This window comes from Tupaia chinensis, unplaced genomic scaffold, assembly GCF_000334495.1.
Source record: "Tupaia chinensis unplaced genomic scaffold, TupChi_1.0 Scaffold000355_1, whole genome shotgun sequence".
Taxonomy (NCBI): Eukaryota; Metazoa; Chordata; class Mammalia; order Scandentia; family Tupaiidae; genus Tupaia; species Tupaia belangeri.
The window spans coordinates 5,377,570-5,402,824 of NW_006159850.1; the positions used below are offsets into that span (position 1 = coordinate 5,377,570).

The 25,255-nt window shown below is 40.2% G+C and overlaps 1 protein-coding gene and 1 long non-coding RNA gene across 3 annotated transcripts in view; one reads left to right on the top strand and one right to left on the bottom strand.

Moving 5' to 3' along the window:
• Nucleotides 1-25,255, bottom strand: part of CDH13 (cadherin 13) — a 1,127,839-nt gene that overhangs the window by 662,912 nt on the left and 439,672 nt on the right. The gene's annotated exons all lie outside the window — the stretch shown is intronic.
• The window catches only part of LOC102479458 (uncharacterized), a 36,091-nt gene continuing 11,486 nt past the window's right edge, over nucleotides 651-25,255 (top strand). Inside the window, exon 1 of the long non-coding RNA XR_335179.1 lies at nucleotides 651-792. This is a non-coding gene — a long non-coding RNA (uncharacterized LOC102479458). The remainder of the gene's footprint in view (nucleotides 793-25,255) is intronic.

Sequence of the window (25,255 nt, forward strand, 5' to 3'; positions counted from 1 at the left end):
ATATTTAAAGATTATTTATTTATTCCCCTCCCACCTTGACAGACTCTTCACACTGGGGTCATTCTCCTAGCCTTGCAGCCAGCCAGGATCACAGATGTATACCCAGCAGGTTCAGGTGGACCCAGGATGAGAACCCAGAGTCTTCTCATGTGGCCTCCAGCTTTGCACAGGAGCACTCCTACTGCCTGTGGCACTGGGGCTAGTATTTACATACTTACAATTTAGGTAAACAGCATAATGACATCCTCAAGAACAACAAAAAGAGCAAATGAGCTTGTAACTGATTTATTACATGCCAGAAATGAGCTAGGTGCTTTCAGTCTGCTTCATTAAGTTGTTGCTTATACTTGTTTGACATATTATTTCCACTTAAGTTTCATTAAATCACATATTTACTGTTATTATTATCCCATTTTACAAATGAGTGAACTTCAGTTAAGGAATATTGTCCCTTGCTTATGTCCCAAGTCCAGTAAATGTCAGAGTGAAGTTGATTTTATGCCAAAGTTATCATAACAGAAAAGGATGATCATAACGTAAATAATCACCAACAGAAGACAAGGTAAATGATGGTACAGCTTCACAATGGAATATTATGAAGTCATCAAAAATGATAGTGCAGGAGATTCTAATTCACGTAGCTGAGTAGCTCCTATGTGATCAATCCTCCAAGAAGTAACAGCCACAAATACTTTACCATACATAATAATTACAAGAGGGATGCGGAGAGTGGATTCTGAAGTAAAAAGAAACTGAAGGGAAGTGAACACTTGGAAGAAAAAACTACACTGGGTGAGTTTTCCATATTTATGGCTTTCGGTCTGATAACAGGACCGGTCGGTTTCTGGGCTGACCTGTGCACACCCATGCATGTGCTGGTAATTCTGGCAGAAGGGGAAAGGGTTGTGTCCTGAGACCCTGTTGAGGATGTCTGTCATTTTCTCTCTCTTTCTCTTGAAAGAAATCAATAATGAACTTAAAAAAAATGTGGGTTGGTAGAACTATAGTGTAAAATTCTTCCAAATTTATGTTTAAAAATCATTAAAATAAAATACTTGAAACATGATTCAGAAACTATTTTATGAAAGGACAGAGAGGGCTCCCCCAAGGCTGTGAATGGATCTGCAGCAGCCAGGGAGACACCAGTCCCGCTGGTTTGAGCGCCCCATTTTCGGTGATGACCTCTGAATGAACAAGACATGGTAGCGGATTCTGATCCTCACACCTGGAATACTTACTAGTCAGGATAAATGCTTTAGTCATCTCCTCGTTTTATATGGATCATTTGGGAAACCTGGCACTATCATCTTCTTTTTGGAATATTCTCAAAGAGTGCTCAAAGCTCTTTGTGCCCAGGTGGGAAAAAACAACAAGACGCAGGCCAGGTTGTGCCATCATGTCGAATGTGATGCTGTGTGGCACACTTGGTCTCATCGTCCTTTCACTCTTTCACTTCCAGTTTCTACATTCATCAGCCAGGCCGTCTAGAACCTGAGGGCTGGCTCGCTCACTTGTCAGCTTCCAGCCATTTTGCATTCTTCCTCTAACACATTTAGATCTTTTTTCCCCCTCTCTTTTTCAATGGCTTAGTTTTTGTCACAAAGCTGATCCTGCCACTTAAAGGTAAAATCTAGTTCTGCACCTGGGTTTAGGGGATTTTTACAGCAATTCTGCCGATGAATATGCTCAGTATCAAAGAGCTTTCACTGGTGCAATTGCTAACACCCTCCATCTGCAGAGCTAATTCCCGAATCTGTAACCTTTGCCAGAAGTTAGATAAATCTGTTCACAAAAGAAAAGAGAAAATCTTCCCAATAAATATTGATATGTCTGTTCACAAAAGAAAAGAGAAAATCTTCCCAAGAAAGATTGATATATTTCTACTGGAAAATTCAGAAAATCCCAAATACAGCATTTTCTTGCCATCATTTTGCAAGAACCTCTTTGTGTAATGTAATACAGATACATTCGGTGTTGAAGTCTGCCTTGCAGTGAACATCAGCGCTAACGTGAGCTCAAACATTCCAAGAGGGTAGCGACAGAACAAGGCACACACTCTCTCAGCAACCACAATCTTGTCCCCTTTGAATCCACAACAGTCTTATCAGACTCCTCCAGCTCAAAAACACTGCTCCTCACCCCCAGGTTAAGCCAGGTGAGCGTGGCTAGGAAGAAAGAGTCCAGCTTACATGGATTAATATAATAACTAGTGCCAAGAGGGAACCCAGATGGTAAACCACGGTCATGCCATTATCACAAATTGATCTTCAGAGGGCCACTTAGTCTTCTCTTTGGGCACCCCTCAAAGAAGACCCTGAAACAAGAACTTGGGTAAAAGTCATTTAAATGGGAGGTGGTGACAGCAGCACAAGTGAGAGAGGGGGGAAGTCAGATGGGGCCAGGAGACAAGGCAATAAAGGGTGCACTCGAGGGTAGATTAACGGTGTGGCCTCTGGACCCCAATCCCAGTGACAGCCCTCTGAGAGACAGGATGGATCATGCCCCAGAACTGTCTACCTAGGGACATGAGCTCTGGGGGGTTTGTCCACAGATCCTATCTCTCATTGGCTGAGGGTCCCTGGGCGGTGATACGGACTCAGCAATCCATTTGGTGAGGGGGGAAGGCTGTCATGCTGAGAGGCTGCAGGTGAACTCAGAGATGAGATGGGCGTGAGGGTGGGACACCAGCAGGGTCTGCGACAACCTCTCTTCTGCTCTTTGTCTAATGTAATGTCTTTCAGGCAGTACATGTAACATCTGAAATCAGAGGATCTCGGTTTAAATACTGAAACTACTTGTCAGCCTCACTTAAGCTTGTGGCTTTAGCTTCCTCATTCATAAATGGGACTAATACTTATGCCAAAGAGCACTGCATGAGACGATGGGCGGGAAGGACGATGGGCGGGAAGGACGCCTCCGGAGATGCTGGCACATAAAAGTTGGTCTACTGTGCATAGTTGTTACACTGTAGTACACACTACGTATATAATATTTTATACATACACACATGCTATGTTATAGTATAGTGTGTATATATAATATGCTATATTTTTATGTTACATTAAGTGTACTACATTAACTGTATTAGGATCCTTTTATAACTAAGCAGGTGACGTTTTCTCTCTGCTTCCCCAAGATCAATGTACTCTCTTTACATGAACAAAATCTGCAATAGGGGAACTTTGAAAGCAGCTTTGTTAAATGTAGTTGTGTTCTCAAGAGTTCTACAGGGAACTCCCATTACCATGTGGTTCAGTGTCTGCCTCACTCTACTGATAGCCTGTTAAATAGCATCTCCTGATTAACCACACAGAGAAGGCCAAGGCTCCGACACTCTGTATAATACAAAGGGAGGAGAAATGGAATATAATTAAGGAAGGTCTCTCTCTCTCTCTCTCTCACACACACACACACATACACACACACACACGCACACGCATGCAGCAAATGCACTGAGTTGCCTTGATTTCATCAAAAGCTCTCATATCCAGAATCTAGGTGTTCTGACTCCAAGTTTGTGGTCCCGTTGACATGGAAAAACAAATATCTCTAGCTTCTGACAAGAAATTCTCCCCAATTGGCTGCAAAGAGGACAGGCATTTCAACTGATTTCTCATAGAAAGGGGACTCAGAGTCCTCCAGGGAAAATTTGTTGTGTCCATAGTCTGCAAGATTGGATCACATGTAATGTACATGTCAGATACATCTATCATTTCTAGTATAAGGGGTCTTCAAAAGCTTCATGAAATGTGCAGTATGAAAAAATTATGCATGGATTAAAAAATTTGTACCAAAATAAAACTCATACAGACCTGTTATAACATGTCTGAATAGGACCTACTCTGAGGTCTTGAGAAGGAGAAGACATCAGCTCTAAATAGCCCCAGCAGTGCAACATTAATTCTTCTAAAATTGAAGTAGGAACAAACATCAAATTTATGGTGAAACTTGAATGGAGGCATTGTAAAACCTCTGATATCTTAGGAAGAGTTTATGGGGGAAATGCCCTAAAGAAATCAGTAGTTTACAAATGCATAACTCATTTTAAGAAGAAATGATATTAAGGATGACATCCACAATAGCAGAGCCACATCAATTTGGGAGGAAAAAACTGTGTGGCCCATACCACTATTAAAGAGCATTGATGATTAATAACAGAAATAATGAACTGTATTATAGACACCTCAATTGGCTCAGCTTACACAATACTGTCTGAAAAATTAAAGTTGAGCAAACTTTCTGCTCAATGGGTGCCAAAACTGCTAAGCCCAGTTAACTGCATGTAAGAACAGAGCTTTCAACAGAAGTTCAACAAATGAGATGAAGATCTCAAGCACTTAATTAAAGAGAATTGTAACAGGAGATGCAAGTGGCTTTACCAGTACCATCCTGACAACAAGACACAGTCAAAGCAATGGTTACCAAGAAGTGCAAGTGGTCCAGTCAAAGCAAAAGTGGACAGGTCAACAGCGAAGGTCACTGCAACATGTTTAGGGGATACTCAAAGAATTTTGCTACTTAACTTTATGGAGTGTCAAAGAACCATATTGCTTATTCCAAAAGGGTTTTGAGAAAGTTGCCCAAAGCTTTAGCAGAAAAACACACAGAATTCTTCTCAGCGGTGACAGGATCCTGCTCATACCTCTCATCAAATGGGCAATTTGTGAAAGATTTGATGGGAAATGATGAGGCATTCACCTTAAAGTCCTGATTTGGTGCTGACTTTTTTTGCTTTCTAATTAAAAAAATAAAGAACATGCTGATAATAATGTATATGGTAATGTCTTTGCTGTGACTAATAGACACTATATTCATGCTGGGAAAAACCATGCTGTACACTGTAAAGATGTATAGTGATTAAATGTAAATAATAAATATACATTTTAAAATGTAAAAAATACTACATTGCCATGGTTAAATTCCCAGGACCCTCAGTTCTTTAGGAATGTACTAAATTGCTAGTGTTACTGCTTACAAAGGTGTCTTCAACTTGATGGAAACTCATGTCAAGAAATAAAGTTTATATTTATATTTTTAATTTTATCTTTTTTAAAAAAGAATTATTTAATTTATTTATTTTAATTTGACCAGAGAGAGACAGAGAGTGAGATAGGGAGTGGGGGAAAGTGAGAAAGCAAGCCATCAGGCCTGGGACTCAAATTGTTGTCGGCCATGTGGGAGTCCAGTGCCCTTAACCACCATGCCACCTCCTGGCCCCTAATTTCATATTTAATTCTGTGTTTCTGTAAACATTTTGAAGCTTTATCATACTATTCATAAACACATCAGAAATTTAGTCATTGTCATTGCATTAATTCAATTACTGCAAAACTTGGACATATGAGTCTTAATTTTCAACTGTACATTTTATGAACTGCAAATATAGATCAAATATTTTCAATTAAAGTTTAGTATCCAAATTGAGATTTACTTTAACTGTAAAACACATACAGAATTTTTAAAACGAAGTGCAAAATGTAAAGTAATAATTTTCAAGTTGACTTTATGTTGAAATTACCATATTTGTATGTATTGGGTTAGGCAAAATATATTATTGAATTAATTTTTACATGTTTCTTTTCAGTTTTTTAAACCAGCACAAGAAAATTTAACATTACGTATGTGGCTTAAATGATCTCGCTATTGGACATTGGTTTAGGTAGAGGGTTAGATAGATGGGCATGTAGAAAATGGATGGATAGACTCGATCCTATGTATCTAATTAACAACTAATGCATAATATGAATTAGAGATATATTGCCCATGTATGCATAAACTATTTCAGAATCCTCTCATGCACACTTATCCTCTCAAACTAGTTATATGTATATTCATATATAATATGTATTTTAAGTGTCTGTTCAAACATTTGCCATGCCTAAAATTTTTCCAACATATTCTTCTTACATTAAATTATTTTTCAATGTTCATGACTTGAAACAAAAGACTATTCAGTCCCCTGTGCTTGTATTTAAAGGCAACTGCATGAATTAGAAGTTTTCCAATGGCATTCAGAGGGCACCTGAAGCTTCCCCAAGTGAACATGCCTCTCTCACTGATGCATGTCTGTGAATGTGTCCGTGAGGGCAGCTGACGCCTTCCTCCCGCTAGGCAGCAAATGGTCTGGCACGTTAGCCAAGGTGTGGAGAAGATCTCAGAGAAGAGCAGTGTGGTGGTTACTGACTAGTACAAGTCCACAACTTGTCTCTTATTAGGTAAGGGAGTATCGTTGGGCAAATAATTTAACCTCCTTGATTAATAGTTTTATTATCTCAGAAAATAGGATCATGAAAGCATTCCCCTTGCAAGGCTATCGGAGGATTCAATAACGCATTGCTGGTAGTGGTTTTAGCATATTCCTTGGCACGAATCAATGGTTCAGTCTACAATGGCCATTGTGGTCTAAGCTTCTAATGTTCATGAATAATAGAGTCTCTTCTCATCTGAGCATGTGTAGAAATACACTTTCCTGTCCCTTTTTTGATTGGATGGGGTCACGTAATTACTATGGCTTACAGCAAGAAGTGTGGTGTGCCATTTCTAGAGGAACATTTAGTAGTGAGTGTAAAATTGGAATTCCCTTCCTCTACCATGGAGAACTCAGATGCACCTGTTAAGATGGTGCTGCCATGATTTCATATGGCATGACTGCATGGAGCACAACTGCTCTCTAACCTATATTGGTTACAAAGCATGAGCAATTAATAGACTGTTGTGTGAGTCATTGATGATTGTGGGGGCAGGGGGTGGAGCGCTCTTTGTTACAGTAGCTTAACCTAACCCAGCCTGATTCATATGCTATTGCCTAACAAAGCTACGTTTCTGAACTAAATTTTTCTTCTTGGATTTCCAAATCTTTCTCAAGCCTCATGATTTTCATCCTCTCACAGATAAGTATAAACAGTTTGGTAATTCCCTCCAAAGTAATTGAGGGTCTATTATCTTCTTCTGCATCTCATCTTTGCCCAATGCCACTATTTCCCCTCTGAGTCAAGTTACCATCAAGGCTTTCCTTAGAGAAAGTGGTTTATATGACATGTTTGTTTTTCTAAAACAACTTTTACTTCTGAAACACTTTTTATGACCACAACACTTTTTTTTAATACTGCACCAAGGCTATTAAAAAGAATGGAAACTACAGGTCATAAAAATGTCAACAATGAAACACTCATTTCCGTGCGAGTTGTGAAATAAAATCAATATATGTTAACCTGTTCTTTAGGAACAAAGAAAGATAAAGAGAAGTTCCAATACTTTTTGTATTATTTAATAGAAGTTCATGAATTCATTGCTGCTTATGGCTGGAAGGGACCTTAAAAGTCATCATATCCAACACCCTCAAACTCTGTATCAAGTTTACAGTGGCTCATGTCAAAGTATTTAGTTATAGGCACAGAGACCATGTGCATTTACAATAACACATTCTTTTAAGGGAATGTATTTCTCCTAAGAATGAGAGAAACAGAGATAGAGGGGAGAGACAAACAGTCAGAAAACACCCTGAATAGGGTCTTCAGAGGATTATCTACCTCCAGCTCCAGCCAGCTCCAATTCATGGGCATATGCATGCCTGGTGTGCTCAGGGAGGTCTCCAAATGTAAGTTCAGAAATTCTCATGTGTGTCAACCTCACAGATCACTGTGTGACTGCTGAGCCATCATCTGGCCCCTAATAATACATTTTCTAACGATAGTTAATGATTTTACAGTTTTCCAGAAGTTAGAAAAGCTGAGATGTATTCCTGTAAGAGGATAATTTCTTTTTTAAAAAAACTTATTATTATTATTATTATGTAATTTGCTATAAGGCACATGCACTCAACAGAGAGAAAGAGAGAGAGAGAGAGAGAGAGGGAGGGAGAGAGAGAAATAGGGAAAGTGAGAAAGCAAGCTGCCAAGTCTGGGAATCGAACCTCAGTCAGTCATGTGGGAGTTCAACACTTTAATCACCACACCATCTGCTGGCCCCAAGACCAACATTTCTTAATAAGCATGCCAAGAAGCAAGAAGATTCCCAAACAAGTAGTATAATATTTTAGGTAAAGAGAATTTTTCTAAAGAAGCATCAAATTCCTTGGAGGGAAAAAAGGTAAAATTGTCTTTAAAAATTTGGGGAAAATATTAAGTGCCATTTGTTCAATTTTTCCTCCTTTTATTTCCTTATGTGGTCCCTGGCAACCACACTGATGCCCAACTTCTGTCTGCATCTCAAGAGAGAGGACATAAATGAAAATTTCATTCGAAAGCTTTGTTTTCCTCTATAAGATCATTGCTTTCTGCCTGCCTTAGTGAGGGACAGAAACCAGGGATTTCAACCTATGATCACGGGAGATTCATGGACCAGGCCTTGTCCATGCTGACCGATGTTTTTATTGAACTGGTTGGTCAGAGTGAGCATTTACAGGAAACTGATAGGGGTGATGACAGTCCTAAGTCAGAATCAGATGGGTTAGTGGGCTGGAGGACACAGAAATAGTCTTTCTGAGATGCAACAAAGCCTGTGGATAAGATTTCAGTGACATATTTCCTGAGTTTGAATCTTGGCTATGCATTTTCTGGACAGCTGTCTTTGGACAGTGATTAACCCCTTCACACTTCATCTCAAAATAGGGTGACAATAGTGGTTTCTATCTTAGGGAGCTATTATACAGATTAAATGAGTTTTAAAGGAAATTGATGCTTAAAAGGAAACTGCCAAAATGATGTGATCATATTTACACATTGTCTCTATTAATCAGAGATTTGAAGCTCACTGTCAGCATCGCAATTCCATTTGAGAGCCATGCATGTGAATTATGGCCAGTGTTAGAACCCTAATAAGTACTACTGGCCTCATCTGGATGGTACTGAGACTACTAATTACCCCTCTAATGGAAGAAACACGTTGCCAAAAATAATTCACAATGTGCAATTATGAAATCACTTTATTTGATGTTTCACAGGATGATTTAAGAACATGCATCTGGGATTTGGAAAAGGCTACCTTACATTGAAGAAGTTGATGCTCTTTATACTTGGATACTTGACATTTAACTGGGGAGCATAGGAAATGGACAACTTTTGCCCCAACATCAAGCCTTCTAAATTTTCACAGTGACAATATTCTTACCAGGGGGTGGCGATAACGTGTCATGCTGCAAAAGACCAATTTCCTTTGGTTCAGTTAGACATTGGGCAGAAATTGAAGAACAAGGGGGTAGAAAGGGCTAAGGCAGAAGTGAAAGCAGGAGGGGCACATTGCTTGCACTCAGTGAGCTTTCAGTCTTCAACCAAATACTAGAGCCGTGAAGATGGAAAACATTCCAAACCTTCCCAGGCCAAGTTGTTGCTTAACTCCTCTTGCAGAACTTTGAGTATGCTCACGATAATAGCCTTAAAACTAAGGCCGTGGAGGCCAGTGTCTGTCCCATGATAGCCAAGGTTCGCTGGTGCCATGGGAACTGTCACGTAGCTGACTGAGAGGACCAGCCTTCGTATTTAAAGAAGCTGGCTGAAATGAAAAGGAGCAATGAGTGTGAGAAATTGACTACACACCTGCCCATTCGTGTCTTGCCCAACCTACATTTGCCAGATTCTGAAGGCCATCATGTTAGTATGAGGGCAGCATAAGCTCACAAGCATATTCTGACAAAAGGCTGATGTCTGAGATGTTCTACTAACTAGCTATGTAACAGTGAGTCAGCTAAATCTTAGTTTCTCTATCTGTAAAATGGGAGTGAAAATTATTATGGAAGTCTCTTTTTTAAAGACTTAATTGTTTAATTTAATTTATTATTATTGTTTTTTAATTTGACCAGAGAGAGGCCGAGAAAGAGAGGTAAAATGAGAAAGCAAGCCACCAGGTCTGGGACTGAAACTGTGATCAGCCATGTGGGAGTTCAGCATCATAACTACCACACCAGCTGTTGGTCCCTACTTTAGAAGTCTCTTAGGATCCTTTAATATACTAGATGAGATATTTCTATAAAAGGGTTTAAAAATGTCTCGTATTTATAAAATATATAAAAATATTGCTACTCCACTAGAAGTTGGAATCTACTTGATAAAACCCACCAGATCAGCTGTGGGCACCTTTCATCAACAGTCTTTGCTGTCCATTTTAGTTGACGCTGTCATTTTGTTAAGTCCTAGTTGTATCTTCCATAAAATGGCAGCGATACCCTAATAGAATGACTGAGAAGACTCACTGAGATAAGAGGCTGCTCACACTCTAGTAGCCCTTGGTCAAGTGATTCTTTGGCTTGAGCTATGGGTGTTTATTATAGATGAAGATTTTTGGCCAGTGCAAGCGGTAGAATGGAGGAAAGAGGACTTGGGAGACCACAAACATTCCAACATCTAGAGTCCAGGAAGAGGAGGTGGGATAAGAAAAACAGACTGAGGACAACTGACCAGGGAGAAAGGAGAAGAACCAAGACAGATTACTACAATGCTTTTTAAAAACTGTTTTTCACTAAAAGACTTTTCTTCCTCCTATCCTGTTTCAATATTTTTCTAACATGCTTATGTTATTCAATCACGTTTCCCTTGACTACAGTAAATCAATAGTAGCAAAATATTATAGGGTGTGCATTTTACCTCTACAATTAAATTTTCAATCAGGCTCTTGGGATCATTAGTCTTAGTTTGTTGAGGTTGTAAAACATTAATACTTCAAAATTATAACAAAATAACAGTCATTTGTATAGTTGTTTGCTATCACTTATAAGTATTGACTTTATCTCAAACACTATGTTAGTCTTCTTATGTTTTTGCTATCATTTAATCCTTGACATACCAAATTTGGAAGATTCCCATTGTATAGGTGTGGATTCTAGAAGCTCAAGGGGCTATGGTGACTAGCCCAAGTCTTGATGTTGGTAGTTCAAGAGGCAATAGGTTTTGTCTTAGTTCCAAGCCTGTGTCCTTAACCATTGTACTGCAGTTTCCATAGTGCTGATCAATATTACTGAGGGATATAATGAGTTACTTCTGTTGCCCTAAGATTTGATAGAAATAGAATTAAGGCTGCTCTTTGAAATGAGAAAAAAACATAAAATGGTTCCAAGAGAGGTGAAACTCAACTACTTATTGGAAGATGTTAACACATTTAAAAAATGAACCAGGGCCAGAGTTGTGACCTGGTGGTTAAAGGGGCCAAATCTCATATGGCCAATCACTATGTGAATTCCAGTCCTGGCAGGTTGAAAAACATGCTGGGCACATGTGCATTCCCAAAATTCCAACGGGATGGTGAAGTGAAGGAGAAGGGTCTGAGGCATGACAATGTCCCATGGGGGCGGGGGTGCTTTATCCCTCTGCCTCTCTCTTTCTAGCAAACACACATACCCCATAGCAATTAAAAACAAAAACAAAAACGAAACCTCAATGATTCAGACCTGAAATGTTAGTCACCAAAGGAAGCTAAGAAACAAGATGCCTCTCAGAGGCAACATGGGCTGTATCCATCCTGGAGGCAGGAAGAACAACTGAAGCAAAAACTTTCAGCATCTGGTGCCAAAGACAGTTCGAGCCCAGTAGCAAAACTAAGTAAGCAGGCTCTGTAGCTCAATGCCTTCGGACAGTCGCTCTAACCGACACTTGAGGCTCGCTCAGCAGCCTGCTGATTATCCTTTGGTTTCCACGAAGGGTGGAGCAGAAGCAGAAAATGTGCTGACCATGTGGACTTGAAGCACTCTGGTCTCTGTGACAGTAATTTCTCTTTGTAAATTAATAGACTGTCTTCATGCTGGGAGAGAATTTGCTGATCATTTGGACTTTGTGTATCTCCGTGCATGTGATAGTCATTCTGCTTCTTAAATTAATAGATTGGCTTCATCAAGGGGAAGAAAGTGCTGATCACATGAACTTTGAGTTTTTCAGTCCTTGTCCTACTGATATCTCTCTGTAAATTACTAAATCGGCATTCAGGTTTTCTAATCCCTTTTGGGAGCAGCGGCCCTAAGACATTCTTCTCTTTGGGTTGACAACCTCGGGAAGTCCTTAGAAGGCATTGCAGCTTGGTCGGGTTACCAACCCCTTGCCATCTGTCTAGGACTTTTCTGGCATTAACACTGAAGACCCACATTTTGGGAATCCCGTTTCAGGAAAACCAGAACAGCTTGCTCAGGACTGAACTGATTTTTAAAACTGGAAGTCTCGTGTTTCAGGAAGCCCCTCAGTCTTGTGTGAACTGGCATGGTTGATTACCATACAGCCTAACCACTTGTTGAAAAAAATTTCAGCATCACTATGTAGCCGAGAAAAAGCCAAAGTGCTGTGGAAATTACATATATGTGCCAAATTCAAATTTTGTATTTAGTGTTAGAAGGGCCTTTAAGCTGTCACTATCTTAGGACTTTTAGATATCAAATCACGATATGATCCATGAGTATTTTATTTTACAGTTCTTATACTTAAGACATCTTACAGAAGGCATGCTTTTTACACTAACACACAGCAGTGAAGAAAGTTGGTTTATGCATGGACTGCATCCAATCTGCAGTGCTTCCTGGGCTCAAAACAGTTCTGGTTTTTACTTATTTATTTTCAGATCTCAAAGCCATTCTCCAGTTACTCCATGGTGGAGTGGCAGGTCTAGCAGGGGCTTTGCACATGAAAGAGCCCCCAGCTGTAGCTGCTGCTGTAGCCCTCTCTGCACCACTCCAGGGGTGGGGAGTAGGAGGAACCCACAGGAGATAGTAGCACATCTGAGGGACAAGTGCCTCCAGTCATCTTTCTTCTTCATTTCTCGAATTAGCAGTGATGCTAGAAACACCACCACCGTATCCAACCTACCGCTGCACTAGCAAGCAGCTGGCTGACCCCTCACTTCTCCAGACTTTTCTCACCTGCGTAATGCTACACTTCCTTGGTTTTTCTTTTCCTTTTTCTTTTTGGAAAGGTTTTTGCTACAGGGCACGTGCGCTTGCCAGAAAGACAGAGAGAGAGAGAGAGAAAGAAAACGAGAAATCACCCCCCTCCCCGTGGGGCGGGGGGGATGGCCATGCCACAGTCCCTTCTCCTCCATTCTTCTCTTGGGATCTTAGGCACGTGCACACATGCGTCTGGCATGAGTTTAAGCCACCGGGTCTGGGATTAGAACCGTGGTCGACTACATGGGAGTCTAGCAATGTAGCCATTACAACAACTGCTGGTTCCCCCTGGTTTTTCTTTAACCGTCAAGCTTTTTCTATCAGCCTCTAAATGCTAGGATTCCTCAGTGCTGACTTCTTGCATCTCTCCCTTTCCTAAAGTTGTGGCCTCCAAAACATCACCACGAGCCAGGTGTGGCCATGAGCACTGCAGCTATGGGTGGGGTCCAGATGAAAGGCACACTACAAACTAGACTCTAAAATTTAGTGTGGAAAAGTCAATCTAATGTAGCTCATCATCTTTCTTTCTTTTTTTATTTTATTAAGAGAGAGAATTTTGCTGTAGAGTATGTGCTTGCTACAGAGACAGAGAGAGAGACAGAGGGATGGAAAGCAAGAAATCACCTTCCCTCCAGGGGATGGCCATGCTGCAATCCCTTTTCCCAAAATATCAGGATTTTGGGCACACATGCACACGTCATCGGGTCTAGGATTTGAACCGTGGTCAGCTACATGGGAGTCCAGCAACATAACCATTAAGCCATCTGCTGGTTCCTCTCATTGTCTTTTCTATCAATTAAATGATGGGATAATAATTATGTGATACATTGTGTTAAAGAAGGTCCTACTAAAATTAATTTTCCCATTTTTAAATTTCTTATTTTTTATACTTTATGTATATATTTTTAAATGTTATTTATTTATTTATTTTATAAGTGAGAGAGAGATCCAGAGACAGAGAAACAACATCCCCAATAGGTCTTGACATCTCTAACCAACCCTAGCATCAGCCAGCCCTGGATCATGGTCAAGGCTGTGCTTGGCACACTCAGGTCTCTGGACTCAACCCAGAACTTTCCCATGTTGGTCTGCCTTGCATTTTATTGCTGTCCCACTGTCTGTCCCTTCTTTTTACATTTTTAACGTGGCTACGAAAAATGTAAATGTACATATATAGCTAACATTATTTTCTATTGGGCAATGCTGCTATGAAATTTTCTTTCTAAATAACCTTAGTGATTCTCCCATAAGTTTATATTGATAAGCCCAAAGTGTAGGTTTCCAGCTCCAAGTGAGAGATTCACACATTCACCTCATTTCTATCTCACATCTCCACTTGGACAGCTCACAAATCTCTCCTTCTTAGCTGGTTTGAATCTTGACTCTGCCCCCAGGATAGAAGCAAAATTTCCTTTCCTCAACTTATTTCCCTGTTCCCAGGCCTCTCCCCCAAAGATGCTCAAAAACTTGCTGTCTATGTACAGGAAGGGCCCAGACAGTCTCTAGAAGCTGGAAGAGATGAGGCATGGATTCTCCACTCAGCCTCCTAAAGGAATGAGCCAGGCTGACACCTTGGTTTTTAGCTTCTGAGACTCATTTTGAGTCTGACATCTCAAACTACAAGAGAACAAATCTGTATGTTTTAAGCCATAGAGCTTGTGATAACTAGTTTAGACTAATAGGAAACCAACAGACAAATGCTCCTTGTCCATGTGCCCCAAGACAAGCCATACCAAGCCCTGTCAGGCCTACTTCCAATTACAGAGCCAACTCATTTCTACTTATCTCTATTGCTCCAACCTTAGGCAGGTTTATTATACTAAAGCCCTGTCTTTCCATGGAATGTATTAAAAATGACTTCAGATTCTTTGCCAATCTGCCCATCAAGAGGTAGAGTTTTCTTCCCTTTCCTTTGATTTTGAGATAACCCTGGACGGATCTGTCATACAGAACCCGCAGAAGAGATGCCATGTCCCTTCCAGTACTAGGCCTGAATGGAATGGTAGTATCTCCTTTCATATGTTTAGGCCACTCCCTTTGGGAGCCAACTGTTACGCAAGACATCTGATTGTCTACGAGGAAGCCCAAGATGGCATATAGGAAGAGGTCACATGAAAAGCACCTGGGTGCCAGTCACATGAGTGGGGCTTTCATGGATTGTCCAGCATATCAGCCGAAAACAGTTGAGTGAAAGATCCAGCTGACACCCAGCTGAACCCTGCTGGGCTCATGGCCTACAAAGACATGACTAAACAGAACAGTTGTTTTTTTAAGTCTCTAAGTTCGGGGTTGAAGCATAGTGATAGATAACCGAAATGTCCCTCTCCCACTTGTGTGACTGCCCCAACCCACCCATCACACAGCAGCCAGCATGTCATCTTCCCCTAACTCTGAAGGCCATTTTTTTCCTTCCCATTGCACAGAGAGAAATACTGAATTTTCATCTGCTGTCGCTCTTCCTATTGATTCCTGGAACTCATCCATCAGACATCATGAGAATCACTGGCTATTTATGGTCTAACAGCTATTCAATTAGAAATGTACTTATTAATTCAACACCTCTTTATGGAGCACCGATGTTGTGCCAGGCAGTGCGCTGAGTATGAAGGACACAGTGGGGAACCAATGGGAATGGGAGATGAAGAAAAAGCAAGAAAAGAAACGTGATGTTAAAAACCATAAACGGGGGACCAACATAGTCGACCGCGGTTCGAATCCTGGACCCATTTGCTTAAACTCACGCCAGGTGTGTGTGTGTGCATGCCCAAAATCCCAAGAAGAGAATGGAGGAAAAGGGACTGAGGTGTGGCCATGTCCCCTGGTGGGTGATTTCTCGCTTTCTGTCTCTCTGTCTCTCTCTGTCTTTCTGGTGAGCTGTGACTGCCCCAACCCACCCATCACACAGCAGCCAGCATGTCATCTTCCCCTAACTCTGAAGGCCATTTTTTTCCTTCCCATTGCACAGAGAGAAATACTGAATTTTCATCTGCTGTCGCTCTTCCTATTGATTCCTGGAACTCATCCATCAGACATCATGAGAATCACTGGCTATTTATGGTCTAACAGCTATTCAATTAGAAATGTACTTATTAATTCAACACCTCTTTATGGAGCACCGATGTTGTGCCAGGCAGTGCGCTGAGTATGAAGGACACAGTGGGGAACCAATGGGAATGGGAGATGAAGAAAAAGCAAGAAAAGAAACGTGATGTTAAAAACCATAAACGGGGGACCAGCATAGTCGACCGCGGTTCGAATCCTGGACCCATTTGCTTAAACTCACGCCAGGTGTGTGTGTGTGCATGCCCAAGATCCCAAGAAGAGAATGGAGGAAAAGGGACTGAGGTGTGGCCATGTCCCCTGGTGGGTGATTTCTCGCTTTCTGTCTCTCTGTCTCTCTCTGTCTTTCTGGTGAGCGCACATGCCCTGCAGCGAAAACCTCTCAAAATAAAACCAAAAACAAACGGTGACAAATGTTATGAGAGGAAAACATACAAACACACACACACGGTGCTCTGTGTTCAATTTAAGTATGGTGGTAAAGGAAGATCTCTCTGAAGAGGTGGTATTAATCAGACACTTAAAAGGGAAAGCTCCTTGCTATCAGTATTCCTAGACCACCCTCCATCTTTCTGGATGCAAAGTCCAGACCAATATCCATAAGAAACCACCCAACTCCACCTCGTCCAGCCATCCTGATACCAATCCATTTTGTTAAAATATCTCTTTCTTTACTTTCCTATTCCATAAATTGTTACCCTGCCTAGACTATCTCAGCTTTCAGCTCCTGATCCCTTTCCCCACAGCCTCCCTAGATGGCCCCTCTCTCAGATAATCAGCTCCTGGCCTGTCTTGACTTCTCAGTGCCAACATTGGCATGAATATTAACACAAGCTTTGGCAAACCCAATTCTAATTAGTTTTCAATTCCACTAGAACACTGGTACAGAAATTATTCACAATCACCACATTGGGGCAGGGGCTTCCTTGTTTTCCTTCTTTCTATTGATTTATATATTTGTAACTTTTACTCTATAGCTTTTAGCCAACATTATAACAGGAGATCTCTGGCTTCATTTAACTGTGGTGCAAGGAGCAGCGTGAGCTCCGTAGTGTCAGACTCATGTGTTGATGATCTCACAGTGGGCGCCCTGGATGCTCTAGCACTGATCCCTGGGCATGGAAGAGCTTCCTCCCTAGACCATCATGATAGGTGTGCACAAGGAATTCTGAGCTGGGAAAGGAATTGCTCACCCGCTATCTGCATCTGGGCTTGCCAATTACTCATTCCATGGTATTCCCAGACTGGCATGAGGAGAAAGTCACTGGAAAACCATTTTGGAAAGAAAATTTACATATAATATGATGTTGGTAGTTTACATGATATGATTTAAGTGACAGGTAAAATCTGCTAAACACAATATAGCCTCTCTGCCACCCTGATATAGAGCCTCAGTTCTCTTGTATTAAAGTCACCTCTTGGACTATGCCCAGAAGATGCTGATCAAAGTGTTTGTATCTGGGACCAGCAGATGGAGTAATGATTATTACATTGCTGGACTCCCACATGGCCAGCCATGGTTTGAGTCCCAGATCCAGATGCTTGAAACACACACCAGGCACATGTGTGTGCTTGCCCAAAATCCTGAAAGGAGAAAAAAGAGACTGTGGTATGGCCATTCCCCTGGGGGATGATTTCTCACTTTCTGTCTGTCTCTCTCTGTCTCTCCAGTGAGCACATGAATTCTATAATAGCAAACTGTGTTTTTTTATTTTTTGCTTTTCTTTTAAAAAGTAACTTTTTGGTTGTTTTTTCTTTTTTTCTTCCCTTTCTCTTTCTTTTTTTTCTCTCTCTCTGTTTCTTTTTCTTTTATCTCTTCGCTCTGCTCCTCAATCTCCATTCACTGTGTTACTAGATGGATCTAAGGGAACCATAACCAAACACCCAAATACTAATAGGATTAGCATATTCTTCAATATCCACTGAATCTGTTGCACAAAGGAATAAAAAGGAACAGCAAAGAGAGTCCAGATCACCTCCTTCTGCACACTCCTGAACGCTCAGATTGAACTTCAAGAATTAGCAAGAAACACGCCATCCATCAGATGACTAGAAATCACCACAGGGCCACAAGAAATATGGGAAAGCAAGAAAATACCTCTCCTCCAAGGGAAAAGAATAACTCCTCTTCATCCACAGACAGTTCAATGGAAATGTCTGATAATGAATTTATAATATTCATAATGACGAACCTAACAGAGATGAGAGAGAAGAAAGACAATGAACTGCAGAAGAGGCAGGAGAAAGGAGCTGATGAGTTCCAGGAGGTGAGGGAATTCTTTCAAGATCTAAAAGAGGAATTACACACTTTACAAAAGAATCAAATATTACTATTAGCGATTAAGGCTATAATACAGGAAATCAAAACCTCCCTTGAAAGTATTAAAAGCAGACTAGATCATACAGAAAATAGAATCTCAGACGTAGAAGAGAAAATTGTTGGCCTAGAAATTCCACCACAAAGACTGAGAAAATTGCCCCCCCAAAATGAGAAGAATATATGAGAAATACTATATACCATCAAATGTCCAACCATCTGGATAATTGGTATTCCAGAAGGCAAAGAGACTCATAAAGGCATTGATAATCTACTCCATGAAATACTGTAAGAAAACTTTCCAAACCTAGAGAGGTATTCAAAGATCCAGTCTTGAGAAAGATGGACCCCAAATAGAATCAACCCAAGAAGATCTTCTCCAAGACACATTATAGCCAGATTGACCAAAACCATAGACAAAGACAAACTAAGATTGTCAAGGGAAAAACAGCAAATTACCTACGAAGGATATCCCATCAGGCTAACAGCAGACCTCTCATTGGAAACAATGCGAGTGAGGATAGAATGGGAAAATATATTCAAAGTGTTAAGGGAAAAGCAATTTCAACCAAGAATACCCAGCAAGATTAACCTTCATATAGGAAGAAAAGACAAGAACATTCTCAGATAAACAGAACCTGAAAGAATTTACCAACACCAGACTAGAGCTCCAAGAAGTTCTCAAGGGAGTGCTATACTAGGAAAATTAAATACAGACACATAGAAATAAGAGTTTGAAAACTAAGAAAATGGCCAACTTAATCATAGGGACAAGTCTGGAGTTGAATATTATATCCCAGAATTTAATCAGGAAGATCAAACCACAACAGAAGATAAAGTACAAGAGACTGAACTGGTGAAATAGCATTTTATGACTTTTGACTAAAACATTGCTGATTTTCTTTTAGGCTTTGTTTTCTGGTTTTAAGTATTTTTTTCCTACGTTGAGCTGTCTATAGGTTCATGTACCTACTATTTGAACAGAATCCTAACCTGTTTTCTGGCTTTAAGTTTTATACAAAGTTCCTTAGCATTTCTTTAATTAATTAAAGTAAAAACTGCTTTTCTTGAAATTACCAGCTGAACTTGCTATCAAAAGTAGTTAGATTATTTAAGAAATTGTGTGATCAATAAAATGTGGGGGTGAAAGGAATGGAAAACAAGTGTAGACACTAGAGATAGTGTGGGAGGAGGGTGGGAAAGGGCAGAGGGTCAGAAATAGGGGTACTAGATATATAGATATAGATAGATATAGATAGACAGATAGATAGATAGATAGATGTATGTCTCTCTCTCTATATATATATGTCAGCCTTCATACCTCAGCAGTCCTGATTGACTTGTCACAAGTGAGTCTGGCTCAAACCATATTGGTGGTCAAACAATCCTATGCCTGCTCTGAAGGTAACATATCTGAAGGCTTAGATCTCGTGAGAAAGCCTTGGCTGTGGCAGACGCCCAGCATCCCATCATATCCTCTCAGCTCCCTCTGACTTCAGCAGCCACCGTGCTGGACAGCTCTTCATGAGCTTGGGGCTCCACAGGTCTCCTGTCCTGTCCTAAGCTCAGATCACTGCAAGTCGTCTCCCCAGACCTGCTCTGATACTTGGGGGACTTGTTCTAAACACAGGCCGCTAACATCTCCCAGGGCAACTCTCAGCTCGTGGGGAATGGAGAGGCTTTGGGCACTCCATCTTTCAGGTGGGTGATTCTGGGACACATCCGGTGGGTTCACAGAGATCCTGGTAGAAGTGAATCCCATTGTCTACAGAAGCCACCACAAGCATACACCTTGTTGCAATATACAAATTTTTGATTGGCTTTCTTCCTTCCCCATCTCTCTTTCCCCTGCCACTCACTCTTGCCTCCTGCTTTCAGGCAAAGCACTTGCACTGAAGGGGACCCAAACTAAGGCACATGCAACAAACCAATGCTTTCATTTTTTATTAAGAATGGTCTGGCACTAGCAAGAGTTCCTACAGGTAGGAAAATAGAAGAGCAAAGGAAAGGAAAATCCTCGCAAAGTCTTGCGAGAGTTCTGGAAGAAAGGTCATCTCATTACTAGTTTCTGTGAGGTCTGTGTGTGTCAGCAGTAATCCTTTTTCTCAGACTATACGTTTGTTTTTAGGACTATCCCAGATGCCAATTTCAAAAGTTTTCTAGTTTGTAATGTTCTATATAAGACTATTTTTTTTTCTTTCCTAATGTCCAGTCTGATTTTGGCAGAAGACACAAAGAACACCATTATGGAAACATCATTATTTTCTTTCCACATGGTCAGGGAGCTCAGGAGAGGAGATTGGCTCCTGAAGTCCAGCCCTGTTCTCCTGGCTATCAGAACCCTTAGCCCAGGCCATCCCTCAGTGCCATGGCTGTAATCCTACCAAGAGCAATGATCGGAATAAGCAACACCCTATAATCAGGGAGGTCACAAGGACACAAACACTGGGAAAAAGAGAAATGAATTATTTGACATCCACATGGTGAAACACAGAAACAATAAACTATCAGGGAAGATCAAATACTTTTCTAGAAGAATTGGCCAGTGGCACACATGAAATACTGCACTCGAATTAAATGGAAAGGTTCTGCTGCCTAGGTCTCTTTATTTGATAAGTGAAGTAAAACCTAGTTTTCCCACAATAAACAGCAAAGATGAAAAGCAATCTTCAGAGAGTTCTGACATCACCCCTCACGAAGGAGAGGGGCTAAAGTCACACTCCACACCCAAAACTGTCAAAGTTCGGCAAATTACTGGGTCGTCAGAAAAGTTGCATAGAAAATAGAAAAACACATCATGACTGTACCGACAGCCCGATATATTTGCATTTAGGGCTAAAAATTGTTACTCAATTTGTATTTTTATAAAAATAAAGGTTTTCTAGATTTAAAAGTAAATATTTTTGCTTTTGAAAGTAAAGTTGCTTGTGAGACCTGATAACATAAGACCTACTTTAACAAACAATCCTAGGTAAGATGCATCCCTTATCCCATCTTCAAGTCTCTAAAGTCAGCAGTGTAGCTTACACTGCATTATTCTGATATGAAGTGAAGGAAGCATTGTGTCCCAGTTTGAGGTCAGGAATTTTCTTTCTTAGTAAATGTAAAATACTGCTTAACTCACTCTGTCTGGGCTCCTACACTCACCCTTTTCTGGAGTGGGAGGAGATCTCACCTCAGGAGGTTTACAACTGGCACAGCCATGTCTTCAGAAGATTTAAGATGGTGCTACCAGGAGAAATGGTTGGGAAGGGAGGCCAGAATGTGGTATAAAGGGCTTCACCTGTCAAGCTAAGGATTAAGGCTATGGTTTCAGTGAAGGTGTAAGTTCTTTTACTCTAGACAGCAGTAGCAAAAAACATTTTCTAACTGACCTAAGAGAAGAGTCATCCAGTCACCACTTTTCTCTTACTAAGTTTTAATTTTTTAATCACAGCATAATATGTATCTTTCACATATTAAACTGCAAAATATAAGTGCAAAGTCACGACCGTGGTGAGGAAGAGAAATGACACTGTCATTATCTCAAAATTCTCTTAGGCCCCTTTGGTCTTCACCTCCCAAAGGTAAGCCCCACTAAGAGCTCTTGAGATCACAGGCTGGCCCTGCCCACAGCTGACCTTCAGCACCATGGAGCACTCCCGTCCATCTGGCTTCCTACACACAATGCTTGTCTGTAAGGGTCACCCATGTTCTTGAGCACAAAAATTGCTTGTTTTTTAATTGCTACATACTGAGCATCTCACACATGTGCAAGTGTGCATGCACATACACACACACACACACACAATTGTCTTCTGATGGACATTAGGCTGTTTTCAGCTTTGGCTGTACAGATAGTGTTCTGAGGATTCTTGTGTCTGCTGGTGCACAAGCATATGTATTTATTTTAGGTGTAGATCTAGACGTAGAATTTAAGGTAGAATTCCTAAACCGTAGGCCGTTCAGTTGTGCAGGTGTGAGAATTCTGGTTGCTGCACATCCTTGCCAACACTTGGTATTATTAGGTTTTTTTTTTCTCATAAGTCATTTTGACACATGCCTATATAATTACCTTGTAGTTTTATTTTTTTCTTGATGATTAATGATGTTAAAACCTTTTTTTATGTTTAGTGATCATTTAGATATCCTCTTCTGTAAAGAGCCTGTTAAAATTATTTGTTTTCAATTGATTTCTCTGCCCCTTAGGCATAGTTTTGCAAAAACTGTTACTATTTCTTAGATAAATATCTTATATTGGATACACACACTCTATCTATCTATCTATCTATCTATCTATCTATCTATCTATCTATCTAAGGTTTTTGTCATAGGGCACCTGTGCTCACCGGAGAGAGACAGAGAAACAGTGAGAGGGAGAGAAATCACCCCATGGAGGGATGGCTACACCACAATCCTCCCTCCTCCTGGGATTTTGGGCACGCATACATACATGCCTGATGTGATTTTCAAGCTTCCAGGTTTGAGACTCACACTGCGATCAGCCATGTGGGAGTCTGGCACCTTAACCAATATACCATGAGCTGGCCCCTGGATATATACATTAAGAATGCATTTTTTCCATTTTTCTAGCCTTCAGTATGTCTTGTAGTAATTGTGGCCCCCCTTTTTTCCCCTTGATTACTCTTGCTAGGGGCTTATCAAGTTATGCATCTTTGAAAGAACCAACATGTGGCTTTATTGGGTTTTTTCCTATTGTATGTCTACTTTATAAGTTATTGACTTTCTGATATTCTTCCTTCTATTTTCTTAGAGTTGTTTGCTATACTCTGATTTATATGTGGATTGCAGGCTATAAATGTTTCCATTACCCATGTCTTACACGTTTCTTTATGTTGTATTTTTATTCTATTCAAAATTTTTTCTACTTTATACTCTCATGTTTTATTTTACTCATGCAGCATTTCAGAGAATATTTGAACCATGTGGGGAAACTCCCGTTCTTTTCGCTATTGATCTCTAGGTTAAATCTATAATGGACAGAACACATACTCTGTAAGATTCCTATCTTCTGAAATTTGTTTTGATATTCTTTATGACCAGCAAATGATATATTGGTAATTATTCCATATGCACTTGAAAATAATATATTTTGCAGTTTTTAGGTGCAATGCCTCATGTGTTATCAAAATTTTCATTGTTATTCTACTTACACCAATTGTTCTATCAGCTACAGAGAGCTATGTTCAAATTTCCAGTAATGATTATGTTATTTTCTCTTTCTACTATCAATTCTGCTTTCTATATTAGTTTTATGTATGTTATTGGCTGCACCCAGATTTAGGGTTATTGTATGTGTCGTATGTCTTTATAACCATGACACATACCTCTTTATCTTCAGTAACACTTCTTTCTTTATAGGGCCCTGATAAAAGCATAGCTGCACCAACTTTCTTAGTCCTGTTTGCATTATTCTTTTATGAACGTGTCTTGTGATATGCAGGAGAGAGACTGTCTAAAAATGAAGACAGTCTTTAGAGCTCTTTACCTTTAATCTTTATGTACCCTTACCTTTAAGGTATATCTAATTTAAGTAATATATATATATATATATATACATTTAAATTCAGCCTAATATATTTCTTTTTAAAATTCTTTTAAGACAGCGTCTCACTTTGTCGCTGTCTTCTTGCCTCAGCTTCCTGAGTAGTTAGAATTATAAGCACGTGGCACTGCACCCAGCTTTTCTTAGAGTGGGCAAGGAATCGAACCCAGGCCTCCTGTGTGGCCCCAGCCTGCAGAGCAGTAGCATCTTGCCTGTGTGTGCCACTGTGGCTGAGCCTTTCACTGGAGTACATGTCACCGCTTGTTCCTGGGCTCTCGTGTGTCCCTCCTATACTTTGCCTCATGCTGGCGCGTCTTCTCATTGTGACTAGTCCTGTTTGCATTATCCTGATGTGAACGTGTCTTGTGATATGCAGGAGAGAGACTGTCTAAAAATGAAGACACGTGAGAAGCAAAAAAAAGTGGCGATGGAAAACTGAGTCCTCATGGCATCCCCCTGAGACTCTCTATAAAGCTGTGACGATTTTTGAGATCTTACATAAAGTTGGTTAAAGCCAGAACTCTCTGCTCCTGGATATTTTAACTATAAATACCACATTAAGACATATTCTAAGTATTTCTCTCTTCACTAGGTAATATTCTTTGGTTCTTACTATGCACTCTCTCCCTCTCTCACAAAAAAAGTAGGAGAAACCTTAAAGATGAAAACAGTTTGTCTCAAATCACAAGGTTGATAAATTCCAGAGCTGGGGTTTAAACTCCAGGAATGTGACTCCAGTGATTGACATACCAACTGACTTCATTGCCTCTTCTGCTAAGTTTCTTAAGGGGAAAGAAGAATCAGGGTATCTTAAGACCCTGGCCAGTCTACGCATCCTATCTATGTCCCCAAATACTATTTTATAAAATGTCTCGCTACCACTGATGGTGGTCTGTCTTTTCTATCTTCTTATTTAAAGTTTTATTTCAGAAAGTTCCATTTTTGCTTTTCTAAATGTTCTTAATGTTTTATTGGTCTCAAATAATATTTTCTATTAAAAAATATGGATTGCGGTTTTCTGCCCTGTATGGTAGAATTCAGGGAGAGATGAAAATATATGAACCTGAATTGTTAATCTTACATCTTATTTCTATAGGATGCCGGGCTTTTTCTTGCCAAAGAAATGTTGACAGTTTGGATTTATAACAATGCATTCAGAAACCTTGAAGTTTTATAACAGAAAATAATGTATCATTAGGCACTCTGAAGGGATAATGAGGCATTTACTACTTCTTGCTCATTTTGGTAAAGGTTTTAGAAATAAACATTAACTCGTGTGGACTTGGCATATGGATCATTCATGAAGTAAGCAGACTGCACGATACAGTTAGCCGCTTGAATTATTTCTCTATAAATTATTCATGCTTCTAATTTATCTAACCATTTTCCTTCTCTTACAATATCTGAATTATTCTCATTTCCACATGACAGAAATGCATTAGCATCGAGGACAAAGTTAACTCAAAAAAAAAAAAAAAAA